This window comes from Myiozetetes cayanensis, unplaced genomic scaffold (genome assembly GCF_022539395.1).
Source record: "Myiozetetes cayanensis isolate MyiCay16 unplaced genomic scaffold, myiCay2020 scf38, whole genome shotgun sequence".
Classification (NCBI taxonomy): Eukaryota; Metazoa; Chordata; class Aves; order Passeriformes; family Tyrannidae; genus Myiozetetes; species Myiozetetes cayanensis.
In genome coordinates, this window is record NW_026087609.1 from 30,709 (window position 1) to 47,385 (window position 16,677).

Consider the following 16,677-nt stretch of genomic DNA (forward strand, 5'->3'; position numbering starts at 1 on the left):
AACTGCTAAGTGGATGCCTTTTTATCTTTTCCTGTTCCAGCCAATTACATCCTGTTTAAGCCCATTTAACTTACTTCTTGGAAATGAAGCAGCATTGCTCATTCTTGCATAACTCTCACGAGGTCTTCTGTGGGGGGGTATTTGAGATATTACTGTTAAATTTCATCAGTAACCTCAGTGGAGAACTCTGGTGCTGTTGAATGCAGGCTGGGAGGAAAATTAAGATGTCCTTCTATGATCCCTTTCACCATTTAGTGAAGGTGGCTCTGGGGCAGCTGCAGGTTGAGGTCTGAGAGGGTGTCATACGTTTGAAAAGATGTTGGAATTTTTTTCCCAATGTGTGTCTCCCCCCTTCCTGCCCCCATTTCATCCAGGATGGGAGGGGGGAACTGAGTGAAGCCGTCCACGCTGGGCCCCGCGGGAGCGGGGCAGAGGGAGAGCTCTCTCGGAACACATGGTTGCCATGGGTGTGGCTGGGAGTCTGTTGTTCAGGGTGTTTTGGGGTTTGGTCCACGGACCACACAGAGGAGGCAGCCTGGTTTGGGCCACCTCCTTTTCTTTTTCTGAGAGGGAGTTTTTTTCCCCATGGGACACCTCATGGAGATTAACTGAGAGAGGCCGACCCACCTCAGAGTGAGGTGTTCTGCCGTCAGACTGCCTCTGGGAAAAAGGACTTTTTCAGCGCTGGCTGAGAGCACACGTGGCTGCAAGAGCTTTGAACTGCTGGGACAGTCCTGCCCCGCCCTCCCTGGAAGTGTCCAAGGCCAGGTTGGAGGGGGCTTGGAGCAACCTGGTCTAGTAGCAGGTGTTCCTGCCCATGGCAGGGTAATGGAACGAGATGGCCTTTAACGTGCCTTTTAACCCAAGCTCTTCCGTGACTCTATAGTCTTAAAATACTACCAGTGCTTGTTGGACTGCAAGGGATTTGCCAACATTCTTGGTGTTATCAGTGTTCAGACACACAAGCAAAGGTGAATCTTCTGCAAAAGAGTTCAAATTCAAGTTCACTGTGTCACTATGTGACCTCATATGGGTTTTTTAGCTGGTAGTTGTTTACTAAATTTCTTCCAGTCTAATGGAGATTGTCTTTATATTCTCTTGGTGGTTTATTACATTGTCAGTTTATTACATTGTCAGTTTCTTGCATATTTAGAGTGTGAGTGGCACTTGTGGTAGCAATTACTTATCATTTCAAGGGCAGTGTCACATATGTTTAGTGTCTCTCTCTTTGGTGGCATTTTCATCCAGTAAAGTTAAATGGCTTTTCTTACTCAAGGGGATAGCTGAAGTCTCCATCTCTGTGGCAGAATTCTCTGAAGTCCTTAAATCAGAACAATGACATGTACCAGTATCAGCAATTTTAGGCGTGGTAAGTAGAGTGACAAGAGAATTAAAACATATCAGCAGGTTAAAGAAACCTGTCTTTAAAGCCTCTGCCAGGGCCTCTCTATGAAGAATTTAATCTATATTTTGTTGAAAAGGCAAACGTATATTTCAGAGCTTTCGATAAGTTGGAAGCTGATTCATCCTGTGTGGAATCCATTGGCAGTTGTTATCTTTTTATTATTATCATTTCGGTTTAGTACATTGCAGTATTATTATTAAGGAAGAAAGGCTTCATGATAATATAGTCACTAAAATAACCTAAGGCTTTGAGCTGTTCTCGTTGAAAGATTTCAGTAACAAGTAGGAATCAGTGGGAACACTGGATTTATACACTGTGCCTATATACTACAGGAGTGGTGTTGAATGTGATTAATTCTTCACACTCCACAACTATCCTCGAATGATAGCAGCAGCCATTGTCAGTCCCAGACTCCCTACCTTCTCTAGGCATAAAGGAGTTGTGCTGCTTCTCCAGCACCTTCTTCAAGCAGGCAGCTGGAAATGCCAGGAATTCAAATAAATCTTGTGCTGGCTTTTTAGCTTAATTCACATCTTTTAATTTGGACCATTCAGGGCCTTTTTTTTTTTTTTTTTCTGGTTCATCTCATTAAGGTCAATGAGAATCATTAACTGATCTTTTAATAAATTACCTATTTCTTTGTCTTCCAAGTACAGGCAAGATCCATAAGTTCACATGTAACTAATCAAGTAATGTAACTGGTCTCAATGAGCCATTTATATGGTGTGGGAGAAAATTTTCAGTTTAGATCCTTTCACTGAAGAATATAGGCTCAAGCAAGATAAAATATTTTAACTAACATAATCTTTTGTAAAACACTCCCATGTTTTACAAAAAACTGTGATTTAAGAAATAAAACTCTTTCTTGAAATAGGACTGCCTTTAAGAACTTGAAAGATAGAAATTTAGCCTCAAATCTTACAGTTCATTTTTAATTAATGCAAAGCACTATTTTCTTGATAATTAAATTATGCCTAATGAGCTAAAAGCATGGCACATTTGCTGTGTTCTTGTGATTGGATGTTTTAAAGAAATAATTATGCAGCTGATGTAAAGAACCTGTGGACATGCTGGAAGTTAGCTATGATCACAAGTGGTTTTGTACCATTCACTGAATGGAAAAAGGAGTAAGATCTGTGCAATCCTGGAACCACTGAAATCGATGCTTTAACTGTGCATGATTTTACTTAACACTATTTACAACATGAACTTATGTCTAATTAAGGTGAAATTTTGCTAAAGAAATCTGTTTAAGCAAAAAACCCCATACGATTACATGAATTCAAAATGATCATAGTGTAAATTTTGCCAAATAACTGCAATATGCAGGTGAACAAGAGTGTTATGTGCTGCACCCAGTCCTTGACTGAACTTACGAAATCTAAGGTTGGCTCCTAAGTTCTACTTTTTGCAGGAAGAACTTTGCAAAATCAAAAGCCAGTAAAGTAGAACCTCTCCCATCCAATGGCCCATGATAAAGCTGATATGGCACATGGACATAATAAGTGCAAGAACATGAAAATATGCCATTTGTAACAAGCAAAATTTGACCTTTGGTCTTTAAATATAACAGATTGGTTCTTCTACTAGACTGCAGCAAACATGGGGGTAGTTTTGGGAGCTACAATATAAGAAAGATCTCACACTGTTAGAGACTGTCCAAAGGAGGTATGGGAAAATGGTGCAGAGCCTGGAGAGGTCACACAAGGAGTGACTGATGTCACTTGGCTTGTTCACCTGGAGAAGAGGAGACTGAGGTCAGAGCTCATCCCGGGCTGCAGCTCCTCCTGAGGGACAGTTCCGATCTCTGCTCTGTGTGACCAATGACAGCACCCAGGGAACAGCTGGAGCTGTGTCAGGGCAGGCTCAGGTCGGAGCTCAGGAAAGGGTTCTTCCCCCGAAGGTGGCTGGGCACTGGAACAGACTACCCAGAGCAGTAGTCACAGCCCCAATCTTGTTTTATTTTAAACATTTTAAGGTGGCTATGAAAAATGCTTGACCTCTGAAGTTATGATGACAAACCTCTAGCAGTCAGGATAGGATTTTCCCATATAACTTTTCTTTTAGGCATCTTCATTACTGTCAAGGAATTAATTGCAACTTTTGGTTCTATGTTCTCTGAGATACATCACTGATGTCACAGGGCAAAGCAAGGGCTAAATGTGCATTCTGGAGTTCATCTGTGTCAGAGCCTTGTTTGTGACGTGCAGGACTAAATTGCTGTAGAACTGTTGGGTGCAGCCTGCATGGTCTGATGGCTCTTGGGTGAAGGCAGAACCCTGTGTGCTCTCTTTTAGAACTAAACTATTGCAGTGCTCTTGTGGCTGTCAGCATTCAGCTCTGAGCACTTCCTTAGATACAGGCACTTGCTATTTTCCACAGCTTTGCCCTTCTCAGAGGAATTTATTAGTGTAGGCCATCTTACAGACATGGACATGGTGTTCATGGTCATACATTGATTCACAGGGACAGTGCAAAGGGAACTTCATCTTTGTTGCCTGGTTCTTGTGAACTGTCTCTTGATGTGTCTCATATTTCTTCCTCACCTGCAGTTTTATGGGACAAGATCCCGTTTATTCTGTGCACACTTCCTGTGTAACCCAGAGGGTACAAATCTGATAAATACAATACTGTGGTGTATCAGTTGGTGAGGGACAATTCTTACAGTTCTCAGCATTATTTCATAGTATATTAGTAGGGAAAGGATTAGCTCACTGGTTCCCAGGCAAACTGGACTTGGAGCATAAACAGGTTTGAGTCTGTGCATGACAAAACCAACACTTAGTGCCTTGTTAGGAAGTTTGGATGTTTCTGTTATTACCTAGCATATTACTTAAGTTCATAACTTAAATATTATCTGTTTACTTACATTTATATTCTTGCATTTATATTCCATTGGATAACCCTCATTTGTGACAGCTTCTATATACAAATCAGTTCCAAAGAATTTAACTATAATCATGATAAATTTTGCAGTAAATTATAGAGGTTCAGCTGTACTTAATTTCAAGTGGTGAATTATCTGATCTAGTCATTAAACAAGGTGGAGGTCCATTTTTGTAATCTTTTTAATAATGTTTGTACAGAACACAAAGCATCAGTTTTGTTGTGGTGTTTTTTCAGACCCAAGAGAGAATGGTGTTTCCTTTACAGCTTTCTTGGGATTGCAGTAGACAAGGTTCATAGGTTTTTGCCCAGAAAATAACCAGAAGACTTCAAAAGGCAGATTTTCTTGCTATGTAAGTAGAAAATTAAGACCTTATATCAGTTTTTTTGAGCATATAAGCTTTTCACAGTTGCTTTTCTCTGACTGTCAAACACACTAATGCCAATTTAATTGCATAATGTGAGTAATCAGTATTTCTAGTGAACCTTCCCCTAGACCTGTGTACCTTTTATTTGCTCTTAAAATGAGTTTATTGCTGGTTTATTTTTCACTGCCTATCAAACAGATGTTGCTCCTTCTCTAAGGGATTTTTCAGCTTTTCCCAGTCACTCTGGCTTGGTGACTTGCCAGATGTTTGGTTTCTCTGCTGCATGTCAATAAAGGTCCTGGAGATATGGAAGAAGTTGCAGAAGCAACAGGAACACAGGTAAGTACTCTTGCTGAGAAGAGGAAAACATGATGCAACCTTGAAGAACATTACACATTCATAAATGTCTGCTGCCTACAGATGTGCATTTCCATCATCATCTTTCACTTGCTCTGCATGATATAATCTCAGTTCTTTCTTACTCTAATCTCTTTTCTTTCATGGGTAGGAACATAGTTCAGGTGTTTTTCAAACTGAATTAATAACTCAAAACAAATGATCATAAGTTAAATCAATCATTCATTAGTATTCAGCAATCAAAGCCATTCCCATGAGATGAAAAAGAACAGATACAGAAGGAGAAAAAGGCAATCCATATGGAGGACATTAAAAAGAAAATGTTTTTGAATATTAAAAGATCAGGTACCACTATCTTAATTTTAGTGGATATCCCAATCTTTCTACCAGTTGGTTGTAAAATAGTAATTAATTGCTGTTTTGTTGATGAATCTCATTTATAAGAAACAAAAGGGGAAAAAATAACCAGACAAAAACAATGTTGGGTAACACTTTAGCTATCAGTTATAGTAGGTGAATAGTGTAAAATGAGCCATGTGAAGACATCCTGCCCCTCTGGCCAGCCCTGGGCAGGCACATCTGCAGGGCTGGCCCAGCTCTGGCTCCTCAGCACAGCAGGGCCAGGGAGCTCCTGGAGCGGCTCCAGCGCTGGCTGCGGAGATGCCCAAGGGCTGGAGCATTTCTGGGAGCAGCAAAGGCTGAGGGAGCTGGGGCTGTTGAGCCTGCAGAGCACCCCCTGAGAGGGGCCCTCCCCAGGGTGTGTCAGGGGCTGCAGGGAGGGGGCAGAGGATGGCCCAGGCTCTGCTCGGGGGGGCCCAGCAATGGCACCAGAGCCACGGGCAGGAACTGATGCCCAGCAAGTTCCACTGGACAGGAGGAGGAACTTCTTTGCTCTGCAGTGACCCAGCACTGCCCAGGCTGCCCAGGGAGGGGCTGGAGTCTCCTCCCTGGGGATATTCCAGAGCCCTCTGGACACAACCCCATGCCATGTGCTCTGGGCTGGCCCTGCTGGAGCAGGGAGGTGGCACCAGTGACCCCCTGTGAGCCCGTCCAAGCCGAACGGTTCTAGGATCGTGAAATACCTTTGTTGTTATAATCCTGCTGTGGTCTTAAACAGAATACAGAGGACAGAGGCAGCCACAACCTCTGCAGCCCAGCAAAAACAAACTCATGAAAAATAAGACTAAGGTGTTGCAAGTTTGGGAGGTTTTGTGTTGGTTTGGTTTTTTTTTTCTGGTTTGTTGTTGGTGTGGGTTATTATTATTATGATTTTGTTAATATAGCCTTTAAAGCTAGCTAAATAATTTTTTTAGGAAGAGGAAGCTTGAAATGGAAATGCTAATGGACAGCCCTGGTCTTTTCCCATGTGCTGAGTGACTGGATAGTAAGAAAGGCTGCTGCTCAGTTTTGTGTCCTGCAAGCCTTTGTTAAGTGGTAAGGAAAGGTTTAGAAAAAATTCACTGTGCTTTCGATAGTTTTTAATTCAGTTTTGCACTTCCCAGAAGTGAATCTGGAGTGGGGACAAATTAAATCACTTCTGCTGGAAACAAATTGTTTGGTAAATTAGGTATTATAACCTGGTGGCAAAATCAGAATTGAGCTGAATTGCAGGGTTCTGTTTTAAAAAAGAACAGATGTAGGACAGTCATTTGAGAGAAGGAGCTACAGACAAGCTGACTACTCAGTTACTTGTGGACTGTGAATTTTAGCCAGCTTAATAAAAAAAATAAAAATCAAACTGACTGGAAAGTGTTTGGAATTATCCATCTCTTATAAGAAAATAATTCAAAACAATAGAGCACTTGTTTGCTGAAAATACTAATACCAATGCTGAGTACTTTAGGTCTGATCACTTTCAAATGGAGGAAAAAATGTCTAAGAAATCTGAAAATTATATTTGATGGATTAATGAAAGATTCTACAAGCAATGGGTTTGTTTGATTTCTGGCAAAAGCACATATTATTGTTTGGGTTGATGCTTGGGGTTTTTTATAACAGAAGAAAAAAAACACTGTTGTTTTTACAAATAATTAATTTGATTTTCATTTCTGTCTCATCAAAATTGTTCTATATAATTTTTGTAGGACATTTCATCAGTATGTAAAACATCTTTATACCTGTCCGTTTTTCAAAAACTCTTGAAAGCTTTTAAATGTGAAAGATATTAGTGAAGTCCTACATTACATATTAATCAAACCCTTTTCTAGTGAAATGTCAGGTGTTTTGCAAGGGAAGGATTAGTACAGACACGATTGCTTCTTTTTAATAATTAGTCAGATGGTTGGGTGCTTTGTTTTTATCAATTTTATCACCATTACCTTGCTTAGTAACAAACTCTTGTTTTATTCCGTGAAGAAAAGCTATTTTCCCAAAACTCAGTGCATCCAAAGATTGTCCAGAGAAACAAAATTTGAATATGAAAAACAAATGGCACTATTCCATTTATAACCTTGCCAAAAGTATTTTTGTAGAGATTTAGGTTGAATTAAAAAAGTCTGTGACACTTCAAAATTCAAACCTAATCTCACTAAGGCTTTGAATTGTATTCCTTGTACATGGCAGGGGATAATTCCAAAAGCTCCCCTCTAACCAAACTACATGCCATCAATTTAAATCAAATCCCATAATTAAATTACAGATCAAATATTATTACAGTGGTTTTCCAGGCTTTACTGAAAAGACTTTGTGGCAATACGAAATATTAAAGGCCAAAGAAATCTCTACATGGAGGACAGAGAAGTTCTGAAAATATGATGGCATAAACACTGAGTGTGGTAGGAGTGTTTTGGGATAGTTTATGGACTTCTATAACATACTTCAGTCAACAGTAAAACACCTATTTGTGGATCTCCTATGGAAGCATAGGACAAAATCAAAATTTGTAATTTATTACATTTATATCTATTATGATGTAAATATTGCATATACCTTGATAAGTGTCCAATACATGTGATAAAGGGCTGGGAAAATAAAATTGGCATGAATTCCCATTGAGAGCTTTGTGTGGGTGCTTGAATTGTGCATTTGTGTAAAGACAGGGAAGCAGAAAGTGCTTCAATTTCATTTATCTCCCACATCCTTCATAACAGGGGTGACTCCTATATCCTGGCATATGATCAGGGATGGATTTCTGATCTAAGCTTGCTTTCATTTTATCCATGTGAGTTGTTTGATAGCCTTGCAATTTGTAACTGAAATAAATTACAAGAGAAGTTCTGCAGACTTATCCATGCTTTAGTCCATATTGAGGAGGGAGATGAACCTTCCTATTTGCTGGGTGCTATTCAGCTTTCCTGAATGTGCCCACTCATGGCATGAACACAGAATCATGGAATGGCCTGGCTTGGAAGGCACCTTAAATACAATTTTATTTCCACTCCTCCTCCTTGTAATTATGCTAGTATTAAGATTTGTATTAACTAATTAATATATAATTCATTGTATTAATTTTGGTCATCATCTAGCCCTGTCTGGTTACTCAGCCAAACGTCAAGCCACTTGTCTCAGATCACTTACACAGAGTTTGAAAAAGAGCAAAACTAGCAGCATTTCTAGTACTTCAGCTGTTTTGCAATCAGTTTAAGTAGAAGGTAACAAAATACGTATAGAAACATTTGAAAGACTCAATGTGGTGAATAAATTTAACAAATTTGGCTCAACTTATTCTATGAAAGGAATCTTCAGATTTCTGTATCCCTCAGTAATACAAATTTCTTCATATCTGAGCCAACTGACTCTTGCTAAGATAAGCCAAATAAAATTAGACTTTTACTATGGAGAATCGGATCCCCTAATTGCAAATGTAAATATTGCCAGATGTACTGCTTCTTGTCTAATTAATAAATCATTAGAAAACAAAATTAATAAGGACCTGGATATCTAATGGTTCAGACTGCTTCTAGAAGGGAGGAGAGAGATCAAGAGAAGGTAGCTACAAAGTCAACATCAATATGAATTTGGGGATATTTTTTTAGGGAACTGGAAAAGAAGCATCAACTCTGTTGTCTTATCACATGCTGAAGTGGAAAAGTAACATAAAGAGAATCAGATTAAAGACAAAGAAGGACAACAGGGCAAGTGATTTCTATCTCTATGAGGGAAGTGATGTGTCAGATCTGAAGTGGGCCAAAAACTTCTTTTGATCACTGTTCTCTGCTCACAGTCCGTGGGTCAGTCCTAAAGTCTATTTGGAATTGTCTGCTGGTTATACTGACTGTTTGGAAATATCCCTCTTGTAACACCATGAAGACCTGCTGACCATGTAGCCTAAATAAAGCTCTGGAATTCTTTAACTTAATCTGTCAACATTATATGCAAGATTAATACACAAGTAAAAACTACTTTCATAACTCTTACATTTTTTTGATTTTTTTCCCCCTCTGATAGTGTTAATGTTTTCTCCCAAAAGTTTTCAGGATGAATCAGTTTAAATTTGAAATTATCAATAAATTGTGTGAAAGAAAATCAAAATCTGTAATTTATTAAAATACAGAATATTTTAAATCATCCAGAAGTAGTTGGAATTGCACATGTATCATGAGTGTCCTCTATTCTACCTAATGCCCCTTCCTTCAAACCTAAGAATGGAAAGATTTTCTCTCCCTGTATTTTTTTGGCACAATGTGAGCTGCAATTTTAATAGGTTTTGGGACAGCCAAGCTCTGTTGCTTCTGAAGGAAGACAAAAGATTTGTAACTTCCCTGTAGGAATGGTACAGGTACCAGTTCTGGGAGGGAAAGAACTGGTTTTATGTGTGTTACCTGTCAGCTGCATAAAGGACCAGCATCTATATCGCTGCCTAGTGGGAGCAATATGTGGAATGGGGAGCAAAATATTTGTACAGACTGCAGAGAGGAGATGAGAGGTGACGAAGGGTTGGGAAAAGGATATAGATACAGATATTTGTCAGAAACCCAGCAAGAGCCTGAGACATGGGCAGAAATAATTTAAACCTCTCCCTTGCTGAAACATCAGCAGCAAATGGGCAGATAGCTGTTTATTTGGTTTATTTCAAGGAGGAAGAGGATGGATGTTTTAGTTGGACAGATGCTCAACACCAATTTTTAAATCAGTTTGATGGAGCTGAGGATACTCTCAGAAGAACTGTTGGGGAATTGAAACCAATTCATGGCAACCATCCAGGAGTAGGTTTAGATTAATCCTCCTCTTGCAGAAGCCCATATTGCTATCTTTGACCAAGAAGTTCTTACAATTCTGTATTTTTTTAAAAATGTTCATGAAAATAATACCTGCAGTGGGAGAAGGACAAGATAATCATTGGCCTTAGTCCAATATATGATAGGAACAAGCCATCATGACTAACCATCTTATTGCAAATCCAAGTCATTAAAGATCTCTGAAGTCACTGGTGCTAAACTGGTAACATTGTTTTTAGAAATTATTGAGCTAATACCAAAAAAAACACCAAACCATAAGGAGTTGAAATAGCTGATACTTTTCTGGTGCAACTGCATATCACAAAATGGGGAGGAGGGGGAGCAGTAATAGGAAAATGGCAGGTGAGCAACAACATAAACCTGCAACATTTCAAAGCTGGGGCAGCATTCAGTTTGACAACCCCATTCCCCAGGGATATAGTCATTTAAGGTTCAGACTCATTTCAGCCAACGAAATCTCTTAAGGGTGAGTGAGGCTCATTCTCAATGTAAGGAGGGATATTTGAATTTCTACATTAACTCAGGCTGGAGAAAGTTCCTAAAATCTTGCAGTGGGAAGAAGCTACATCTAAGTATGAAAGAACTGGGCCCAGAAGTACCTTAAGAAGTACAATTTAAGAATAATTTAAGCACTGTAACAAAATGCTCTGTTTTATAGACTGTGAGGTGCCAAAAATCGTTAGTCTTAAAAGAAAAAAGAAGACTTATCCAGTGTCACCCTGAGGCCCAGACTTTCTGACTTAAAAATGTAGCAAAAATGATCAAGGAAAAAAGTAAAAATGACTTAAAAATAGTTGTAACTTCATCTTCCAGCAGTGCTGACCCTGCTGGTGCCTGGGCTAGCTGGATGGGCTGAAGGTTATTCCAGCCATGTCTTGACTTTCAATAAGTCATAGCAAACCTAAGTGATGGGTAAGACAAAGTTCTTTAAGACTTCAGAGTTGTTGGAGATGAAAATAGAAAATATTCTGTAATTTTCCATAGTGGACCATTTTATAACAGTTGTAGTATGAAAGCTGATGCACCACCTGCATCTCATGGCCCGTTCCGAGGTGAATGCTATCACACTTCATTCTTTCTCTCCTTGTTAAGAGAGCACATTTTATGGCCCTGTCACTAGGATCCTCTGTGGGAGAGCAGAAAATCCCCCTTTTAACCCAAATGCCTACAAAATCCGTACTAAGCTTGACAAGTGATAGTTTTTGTGATTAATACCCTGTAAAGACACATGCTACAGCAGTGTGTATTGTAGAAGTCAGAAAAAAATACAGCTTTATAGAAAGTCTGACCTATTTTTAAAGTTTGAGACCGCACTTTCCCATTGTTTAAATAAACCCTGTATGAAATTTGGCATCAGCAGAAATTGTTCAGATGGATTATTTTTATTTCTCCTAAGCAATGTTACTTTTGTCCAAATATTAAAAGCTACCAGTGACTACAGATTCCCACAAAGCTTCTTAAACACCTCCCAGTGCCAAGCTTTGATGCTGGCAGTCAGAATATTAATGATGAAGAAAATTACTACATAAATGCTGAGGAGTAAAATCATTTGTTTTTGATAATCTTTTAGAAGCCACTTGACTGGTTTCCTCCAGCACCAGCCATCTCAAGCACCAATTCACTGGAGTCAACAGAGAGGCTGGTGGTGCTCTGCTTAACTGAGCCTCTGTGAAAGCAATCAATAAACTTTCATTGCCCCAGGAGCCCCACACATTTACATAATTGTCCCTACCTCCCTGTCTGTATGTGATCCTCTCTCTTTTCCTAAAGGTTAGGATACAGGGCAGATGACTATATGCTGCTGTTGTTATTAGTGTGCTTTGGCCATCTCATTTCTCAGTGGCTTTTATTGTGCTCATCTGTTCAGCAAGGCTAGGCTTTCCAAGGCTCATTTGCTGGTTAATTGCATTCTCAGATCCTCTAAGATGTCTGCAGCACCTGCTCTCCACTTCACAGACTCTTTTGATCTCTCTAGAAATATCCAACTTTGATTATGTGAAAATCTTTCCCAACCATACAACGTGCCTAGAAAGCAAGAAAAAACTGCTGCTGTGACTATTGTGACCTATGTTAGGATTGAAAATATAATTCTATGATATAAAAGCCTGAAATGAAAAGTGATCCTGTTTGCTATTCTGTTTGTGTGTCTCACTGCTGGCTCTGGTTTGACTTGCCCTACCAAACATTTAGACAAAACAGAGAATACAGTGAAATACAGATTGCAGTGCTGCAACGTGCAATTCAATAGCCTGAAAGGTGTACAGGGTATTTCAAACAATCACTTGCTAGCAGGAATTTTTCACTTGCAAATATGCTGAAAATTTGTTTACCTGAAATCTCTGCATTTGTTTCTATCAGGATGCATTTAAAAATGTTAAATGGGTGGTTTCTGACTTAACTATCTATCCTGTTTGTACCAATATCCTTTGATAGGAACAAAGGTTTGGTTTGTGTACCTTAAAGACACCACAACCATTATTGGGGTTTGGTTTGACATGGGTTTCATAGGAGGAGGAATGTGGAATACAATTCTCCTTTGTTATGACTGATTGCATGATTAAATTATTTAATTGATGTCAGTACCAGTTTTCACATTTATCTATTGACTTCATGGGGTTATTTTGGGAGTTGCATGCTAAAATATTTTGAATATGTACATTTTTAACAATGCACTGTGAATGGATTAAGCCACACCTCTTCCTACTCATGTGCAGGACTGCACATTTTTAGTTGGAATTTTTCACGGGTTTCTCTCTATGGGCATTTGGAAAGTTTTAGCCAAAACGGCACAATTGTTTCTGATTCTTAGAAAAAAATGTTCTACATTTTAAAATATTCTGATAATCTAGGTGGTTAATATAGAATTATTTAAGTACCTCTGGCAGTCTAGTTCCTCCAATAAGTCAACCTTTGGGAGGAGCTGGTCTTATGTAAAAAATAGACGTAAGGGCATTAAATTCTAATATCAGAGAAATTATCAGATTTATACATAAATGTACAGGAAATGGGATCTATATTCTCAAATAGGACATATTAAGACTAAAGTGAATTCTAGTGCTTCATGACTTCTAGTTCATCATTTTATAAGCTTAATCTTTGAATGCCAGCATGTGAGTCTTGGGCCTCTCTGTGTTTTCCACTGATGTTCTTGTAGTGGGTATTCATGAATGTTTGGATATTCATGAATCTCTGTCTCACACTGAATATAAAACTGGTACAGAATTAGAAATAGTGATGATGTGTTGGAGAAAATAGTAAGAAGTAACAGTGAATTCAGCAAAAATGGCTCCTGCAAGAGATTTAAAAGGCTGAAGGTGATCATTTTCCTTTGATAAATGAAGGTCAAACTGCCTGTGCCACTACCAATGTAGTGGCTGCTCTGTGGGATGACAGACCTCTGCTCTTGCTGAGGTACCCACTGCTGAAGAAAAAGCTTAGATATAGCACTACTTCCCCAGAATTCAGATGGAAACACTAAAGATACCATCCACAAGGCTTGCAAAGCACTGAACAGGACAGATTTATATCAAATATTATTGGATTTTCTGCCTCTTGCAAAGCTGACAACTAATTTTGAGCACTTACTGATAATTCAAGGTCTGGTGAACAAGCCCTTCAAGCTTACTTGTAAAAACCTTACAAATTTAGTGAGGCTCATGATGCAGAGCAAATTTTAAAAAAAATACTGCACTGGATACCACTGAGGCACGAAGTGCCAGGAAATGTAAACTGGCCTGAGCCTGAAATTCATTCAGACTGCAGTGCCTCTGAGCCGGTTTGCAGAGGGTGATTACTTTCCATGGCCCTTACGCTGCAAACAGTTTTGGACAAGCCTCACTTTATGCCCATGAGGGCAGTCTCCCATTTTGATGCTGGTATTTATGTTTCTGAAACTGGGCACATTCCTAATAATGTAATGGCCAGTCTTCACGAGCAAAGATCCGGGGAAGGTCTTTCCACCTTCCAGCCTGCGCATTGGATTTTTTAGGTGAGACAGTGTGCGTGGAACTGAGCCCACCCTTTAATCCTAAGGTTCATCTGCCGGGGCCAAGCGAGCTTGGACGGTGGCAGCGAGGTCCTTAGGACGTAGATGGGTTGCCTTTAAGGGCTAACGAGCTCCATCTGCCCAGGGAGTGTCCCTGACCGGGAACCGAACCCGGGCCTCGGTGGTGACAGCGCTGCACCCTTAACCACTAGACCAGCAGGGGCTCCCAGGGCACATTCCTAATGCACACTGATTCAGCCTGAGAAGCCAGAGACTGCAGGGATGAGGCTGACATAAAATTATTTAGAACCCATTGGTTTTTTTTTCTTTTCCCCTGTCTTTTCAAATAACTATATAGGCAGAATTATGATATTATTTTAAAAAATTAAAAGAAAATAAAAAAGGATTCTGTTCTGCCTAGAAGACTTCAACAACATTACACAACTTTATCTTCCAGGTCAAGATTCATAGGCGATTGATACACTAAGTGCATTTGTCTCTAGCAGTTGTGAATCTCTAAAATTTAATGCTTTCTGGGAAAGAATTCTGTTGTAGGTTGTATTCTCTGAGAAGATGAAAAAATAATTCATTGCAAGTAATCTGTCACATTTAGTGTTTCTTAATCATGAGAAAACCCTGACTCAGTCACATGTTACAATACAAGAAATTATTTCACTAATAAAGTATAAATTTTCATTGGAGACTGTGATGTTTTGTATTAGACAGATACTTGAGAAAAAGGTATAAGCAGTGGTTTAATCATAAAATCTTTAAGGTTGGAAAAGATACTGGAGATCATCATCAAATTGAAAGAAGGGATTTAGATTAGATATTAGGAATTACTTGTTTCCTGTGAGGGTGGGCAGGCCCTGGGCCAGGTTGCTCAGAGAAGCTGTGGCTGCCCCATCCCTGGAAGTGTCCAAGGCCAGGCTGGATGGGGCTTGGAGCAACCTGGGCTGGTGGAAGGTGTCCCTGCCCATGGCAGGGGGTGGAATGAGATGGGCTTTAAGGTCCTTACAACCCAAACCATTCTGTGATTCTGTGATAAAGTCCAAATGTTTTTGTGACAGATCATCTTCATGTGTGATATCAGGACTAGAATTTCAAATATGTTTTTGTGAGATTCTTAGGGCACATCCAGAATCAAAATGAAGAGAGATTTCATTAACAGACTCAACTCCAGTAGGAAGGGGAGGAAAGGGCCAATAGCACTAAGAGCCAGCTGCATCTTTCCCTATGTTATGGAGAAGGCTTTGGGAAAGAAATAGTCTTTCCAATGGATGTGTTAACTCTACTTGTCCTTTTCCTGCCACTCCATCCAAAAAATAAGTTACTTGTTTGGATTCCGGTGTAATCCAGAAAATAGATCCAGGAGTTGCAACTGACCCTCCCACCAACCTCCACTTCCCTTGCCAAATCCTCTCTGCTTTTTTTTTTGATTATATTTGGGCTCAACAGTAGCCAAAAAGCAGCTGTTTAAAATCAGATGTACAGACGGTCAGTGTCTTTCAAATATTGCTAAGTGATGAAATAAAAAAATAATTAATTTTTTTTTAATTTGTCCTCTCCTTTTCTCCTCACTTCATTTTCTGATTACAGTTCCAGAAAGAGTTTTTGTCTCGTTTCAATTTGCTCTCAGAACACAGCTAAAAAACTGTTGCTTTTTTTTTTCTTCTCAGTTTGTGATTGGTTTATTGAACAAATTTGCTTTGATAGGCAGATCAGGTTAGGAAGAGGAGTACTGTTTTTAGGTTGTAAAGGGTTCCATTTAGGAGTTTATTAGGGCTGCACTAAAAGAATTTGTCATGAAATATTGGACTTCTTATGGAAGGTATTACACTACATTATTACTTTATAGCTTGAGGTCCTAACAAATATAAAATGTCAGCTACTTAAAAATGTATTTTCCTGTTTAAAAACACTGTAGTACGTGTCATACTGGGAGGAAGAAGATACCCAGGTATTCAATAATGTTATGAAGATATGGATTTGGTGAGTAGTCTGCCTTCAAGGCCAAACTCATTCTCATATTAAGCAGCTGTTCATCACACATATGAGATGCCCAGCCTAGACGCTTCCAATAGTTATTAAAGCAAGCCCAAATATGTTTACTGCTGGTTTTGCATTAGAATATTTTCTCTGAGAAGCCATGCAACCATGCTGCCTCAGTGCCCCTTTCCACCCTGACACATACCCTCCTTTTGGCTCCTTGGAGGAGGCAGTTTGTCAGATAGAAAAAGATGAAAATTGTTTTAAAGATACAAGATACAGCCATGGCTGTGATTAGTAGGGTGATACAGTGTCCATGGAGGGGATGTGCCTAATGCAGCACTGGCATCTGCTGCATTTTTCCTTAGGAAAGAGAATAAGGCAGTCACCTTCCATTGCTGCAGTTTCTGCTCTGTTCAGGGATTAGAGAAAAAAATGTGTCACACTGAGCTGAGAAACTTCTTCATATCTGTATTTTGATCCTTGCTAAGCTATAAATATTTATAAGAT